Genomic DNA, 5736 nt, shown 5'->3' on the forward strand with positions numbered 1-5736 from the left:
ATACTATCATTTCTCATTGCATCTGGTTTAATTGGTGGGGGAAAGTTCACATGCAAATGCATATGTTGATACTCAATATCTCTGTGCCAAAACTATGTGTGAACTGATGAGGAGACTGCTCACCCTCTGCCAACTGGCGATACCCATTGATCTACACCTGACATTCTATATATTGTGCATGTAGCAGGCTGTGATGGTAGAAAGGAAGAGAAAAGGGGGAGAGTTGAACATCAGGGAAGGATAAAAGAGGAATTTTACTATTTTCCCCAGAACTTCTTATTCCCTCTGCCCCCAAAGAATACCTCACTACTCCAAACACAGAAATGCCAGCTCTAATATTCATACACATGTATATTTAGCTTGGAAAATCTTTTTTTTTTAAGAAATAAATAAGAACTTTATTTTTTTAAATCAGCAACAATTAGAGGGGAACCATCTTTAACTTGATCTTTTCTTCTACATTTGAAAAGTATCTCATCTTTGAAAAGTATCATCTTTCCTTGGCTTTTTCAAAATCATCTTGTTCAAAAGCTCTGCTCAAATTGTCAGTCAATTCTTTCTGTTTAGCTCTGACAATAGATTCAAACTCGTTAATGGCAGCTTCACTTTGAGCTTCTGCGAGTTTTTCATTGATATCCATTATTTCCATGTGGAATTGATTGTCCATTTTATAATCTGTTCCTTCAGGAACCTCTACTCCATGGAGCTTTAGAAGGTATAGTCCCCTGCTCAGGGGGGGCCTAAAGTGTCTTGTAGACATCATTCACCAGGGTTGAATGCTTCTCTGAGAAGTCCTTTTCAGTCTGAGACCTCTGGCCGAAGAAATCTGGGTGGACAAGACGCTGTAGTTGCTGGTACCTATGCTGGAGCTTTGCAGTATCAACATTGAAGGAACGTTTGCAGTCCCTAAGGCTGAAGTGGTCTCGAGTGGGGTCAGGTAGCTGCAGCACCCGGCACTGGGGGCAGAAGAACCCGTCCTCCCGAATGGGGCCCACTGGGCCGCTGCAGTTCCAACATTGCGGGGAGCTGCTTCCTGCTAGCGACGGAGCATTGCAGCTTAGCGGTCTCCTTCCCCCACACCTGGGGCCACAACCTCCACACCCGGGGCAAGGCCCCGGTCCTCTTAGCTTGGAATATCAATAGAGGACCATCCACCCCTCAAACATTCGTATGTATAAATACTGTTCTTTTTTGTAGTCCTTGTCAATAAATTGTAGAGATATTTTGCTATTTATGCTTTTCAAAAAAAGAAACCCCATTTTTACAGCAGCCTTGTATGCAAGCCTCAACACAAATGAGGGATTATGCAATCTGCATCTGGAGTTTGACTAACAAATACACATTATGACAGCAATTTCCAACTGGTGTGTCCCAAGAATCTTTAAAACATGCAATACTTGACTATTTAGTCAGGGCATTGACCTCTTTTCCCTCAGATTGTCAAATTTTAAAAAAATGACAACGGCCAACACAATAGCCATCTGGTATGAATAAATAAAAATTATTCCTATTTTTTGGTCAGATAGGCAAAATATGTAATATATTTTTAGTGTGCTGCAGAATTTTAGTAATTAGTTTATATGTGCCATGGGATGAAAATGGTTGAAAATTGCTGCATTATAATATTATAATTTATTTATTTTTATTTTTTTAAATATATTTTTATTGATTTCAGAGAGGAAGGGAGAGGGAGAAAGAGACAGAAACATCAATGATGAGAGAGAATCATTGACTGGCTGCCTCCTGCATGCCCCCCACTGGGGATCGAGCCTGCAACCCAGGTACATGCCCCTGACTGGAATCGAACCCAGACCCTTCAGTCTGTAAGCCAACACTATCTACTGAGCCGAACTGGCTAGGGCATAATATTATAATTTAAATAGGAGTGGGATAGGAGTATTGAGTGTTCAAGAAAGATTCATCAGTGCAGCAAAAGCACAATTAAGGGTTAGAAATAATGCTAACAAGTACATATTGCTGTTTTAATTTGGAAATTTCTCTATGGTATTTATGTGTAAAACAAAGAGTAAAAATCCTTCATCATTTCTTTAATGAGTTGCTGCTTTGCTTTTCAATTTGCTAATATGATTCTAGATTGAGTATTTATCTACCTGATACCACACATACAGATGAAAACCAAAACATTCAGTCAATCATTTAGCTATTTGTTAATATGCATTTTGGCATCACTTAGAAAAGAGTAATTAAAAATCATTCACTGGATTTTTCCATTTTTGTTTATATTTTTTATGTATTTGGCAATATTTAGGGATAGTCATAGTTACAAGAAAAGTTTGGTCTGATTAGTAATTGCCTTTTCTTTTATTGGGTACTTTGTGCTTTGTTAACAAAAAGTTTTTTGTATTTATTTATTCTTGATTGTTAATTTACAAGCTTAATTTTTCTTTGATTGCTGAGCTCTGTCTGAATCTATTTCCATCTGTGTTTTGATTCTTCTTACTCTCATTTTAGCCTCCCTATATAGAGAACACAAATATATCTTCTATATATTTTGACTTTAATTTTTAACTGTTTCACTCATTCTTACATAAAATTATTAATATAATTTAATATGAAATCAGACAGCTAGTCCAAAATTTTAAATTTCAAAGAAGATCAAAAGACACTAGACAAAGGTATGAACCAGGGATCTGGGATGAGTGAGTTACTCTAATTGGGTACCAAGTTCCTAAGAGTGGAAGAGCAAAGACTGAATTGAGGGTGAGGAGTTGGATGATACTGTCAAAAAAAAAAAACCATACAAGTCCATCTTGGTGCTCAAACTTTTGTTTTTTTGCTATAACACAACCAAAAGCTTCACCACACTCTCACCAGTAACTGTGTTTTGTTTGTTACACAAAAATGTGTGTCTCCCCAGCCCACCTCCAACCCTACCACAGGAAAGATTCATGGCTAAGAGAAAAAAATTATCTGGACACTCACCTCTCTATGGAACTCAATGCAGATGTTAGTACTGTCCAAATAGTTTTCAATACTTTCTGATGATTTTAATTCAAAACAGGGATAAAGCTTAAAGAAGCTAATACCCATCGTGTTTCAAACATTTCCTCTGAGCCAGACCAGCAGAGCATTTTCCCTGCATTGTCTCATGTAATTTTCACAATGTGTTTAGAGCAATTAGCCCCCTTTTATAGGTGCGGAAGCAGGTTTTGAAGAGATCAAGTAACATGCCCAATGTCACAAGCTCAAATCAGGTAAATGGCAGAGCTGGTGCCTAAACCCTGGGTGGCAGATTATGCTCTAGAGTCTGTGGTGGATATGAACCTCCTGGGCTCCAACTGCAGAGATTCTGACTCTGGAGGTTAAGGTGGGGCGCTGGAGTCTGCATTCTACAAATCTCTAGTGAGTCTTGAGTGTGGTAGAATAGGCCCAATCCTCAAGCATAGTGACTTCCAAGCCCTTGCTCTTCCCTACTCTGGAAAGATCACTTTTTACCCAGAGGGCCCCACAGATGTTTCAGTGTGTTTCCTAAGGCAGGTATGAACTATCTTCCACAGAGACTTGTCAAGCCTCTTACTGACCTCACTTTAAAATATTCTGATATAATAATAGTAGCTAGCTGCTGCTTATATAGAGTCCTCTTAAGTGCAAAAACATTCTGTTTTATATCTGCTATAGCCTCAAACAGCTTATCAATTACATGCCATTATTATCTCTACTCAGATTAGGAAACTAAGGAAAAACTAGAATTTGAACAATAGTGTGGCTTCAGAGGCCAGGCTTTTATATCAATGCACGCCTAATACTGTTTCTGAGAGTCGTTTGGCTGAAAAACAAGCAGACTGTCAGGACTTTATGGAACTGATAAGCTTGCCTTTGGAGTATGCTTGGTGATACTGTGATATAACTACCACTAGACAGTGGACAGTTAGTTGTTCCAAGGGGGCTTCAAGGCTGAGTTCAAGAGGAAAGGCAGGGAAAGAGTGCAGCAGCCTGCAGAACACTAAATGGCAAAACTTCTCCCCAACTGATTCGTAAGATTTGTGAGTAGTCAGGGGTCAGGTCTCAGCCATGAAGCTTATTCTTTTGCAGGGTAGAATAAAACAGTTAAGATTTTTACTAAGTTTGAAAAAACCAAGAAAGGAAATTTTTCCTCAAGCAAAATTTTTCCTTTAATATAGTAAATCTTTTATAAGTATATTTTTTTATTGATTTTCGAGAGAGGAAGGGAGATGGATATAGACAGACACATCGATGACAGAGAAACATCGTTCAGCTGACTCCTACATGTCCCCTTCTGGGGATCAAGCCCACAATCCAGGCCCTGACTGGGAATCGAACCAGGGACCACTGAGCCACACCGGCAGGGCAATATAGTAAATCTTATTAGGATTTTATTTGTCATCAAAAAATAAATAATAAAATACAATACAGCATTAAATGGGTTGCCAATCTACATATATCTTATGTCAACTTTGCTAAAATTTTGCTCTAAGTTTTCTCTCTTCTATTAGTTATATTTCTTTATCCTGACAATACTTCACCACTGGATCTGTTAAAGAATGCCTAATTAACCTTTGCATTCCCAAACACAAGAAGGTGTTGATATAAAACAGGCATGCAGTATGTGTTTATCGAATTGTATTAAGTGCCTGCAGTACAATTTATCCCATGATAAAAAAAGAAAAAGAAATGCAGAACACTAAAATATATTTCCTTTGTTCTAAAGTTGCTTGCAATACATCTTGGTCCAAAACATTTTCATCAGGCAATTTTGCAGAATGCTAGATCCTCAATTTTCAAATAAAGATTGACTAGGAGAATAAATTATTGGAAAAAGAACTAAACTATTGAATCTAAAATGGAATTTGGCAACCCTCTAGTTCAGATGTTTAAGGATTCTTTCTTGGTGACCAAACCTTGTTTTAAACAAAATTTTATACAGAAATCCAAAATATTACTAAGTGAAATCTGGCTGAAGGAGTGTATGGAAGCAACTCTTTCCCTGTGTCTTTAAGGAGCTTTTCAAAGTGAATTTCACTTCTCAAGCCAAATCTCCTCATTGTACAGTTGAAAAGACAGAGGCTATGTGAGATGAAGAAATTGTTTTCCCGAAGTTACATTGCTAATTCGGTACAGAGTTGAAAATAGAATACACATAGTATTATCTCCAGATTATTTTTACTAGAACTCAGACTGGTTAGGAGAAACAATAAGCCCAAAATAGGCTTTGGGTAAATGCAATAATACAGGTATGGGCAAATCACCTGGGTCAAGAATGGGAAAGTGAGGTCAACATCTGGGAGTAGCATGGGCCATTGGCATGAAGAGGCCAAACTGAGGAAGGGGCGCTTCCCAGGACAAGAGGCTCAGGTGTGATCTGAGGAGAAAGTTGGCCAGGCCTGAAAACTTCTCTTGCAGCTTAAGAACATGTGTAAGAGACTCGTGGATGGTAATCATTGAAAATTGCTTTTTATGAATGCAATTCGGGGGGCAGCATGAGGTCACAAAATCACATGAAGTCTGATATCCGATACTGGTCAGATTGTGTACTTTGGGGGTACAAGTCCTAAAGTGTGAGTTTCTGAATTGTAAGGCAGCCCTAGGCAGGTGTCCTCCTATTGATCTGCATGTGGGGATTTGATTTTGCAGGTCTTGCTAAGAAACGGTAGCCTCTGCTGTCTTCTTCCTGACATCTTTTAACCTATATGTCGCTCTTAGCCTTTAACTTGATATGCTTCTTCTAACTTGCCTTTAATTTCTACCTTTTCCCTG

At 38.4% G+C, this 5736-nt stretch overlaps 1 pseudogene across 1 annotated transcript; it reads right to left on the reverse strand.

The window, feature by feature from the left end:
* Nucleotides 1-421: 421 nt before the first annotated feature.
* LOC307114333 (iron-sulfur cluster co-chaperone protein HscB-like) lies at nucleotides 422-1055 on the reverse strand (annotated as a pseudogene). Its single transcript has one exon. The product of its transcript is annotated as an iron-sulfur cluster co-chaperone protein HscB-like (transcript).
* Between the last annotated feature and the right edge of the window lie 4681 nt (nucleotides 1056-5736).

Source organism: Cnephaeus nilssonii (genome assembly GCF_951640355.1).
Source record: "Cnephaeus nilssonii genome assembly, chromosome: 18".
NCBI classification, from domain to species: Eukaryota; Metazoa; Chordata; class Mammalia; order Chiroptera; family Vespertilionidae; genus Cnephaeus; species Cnephaeus nilssonii.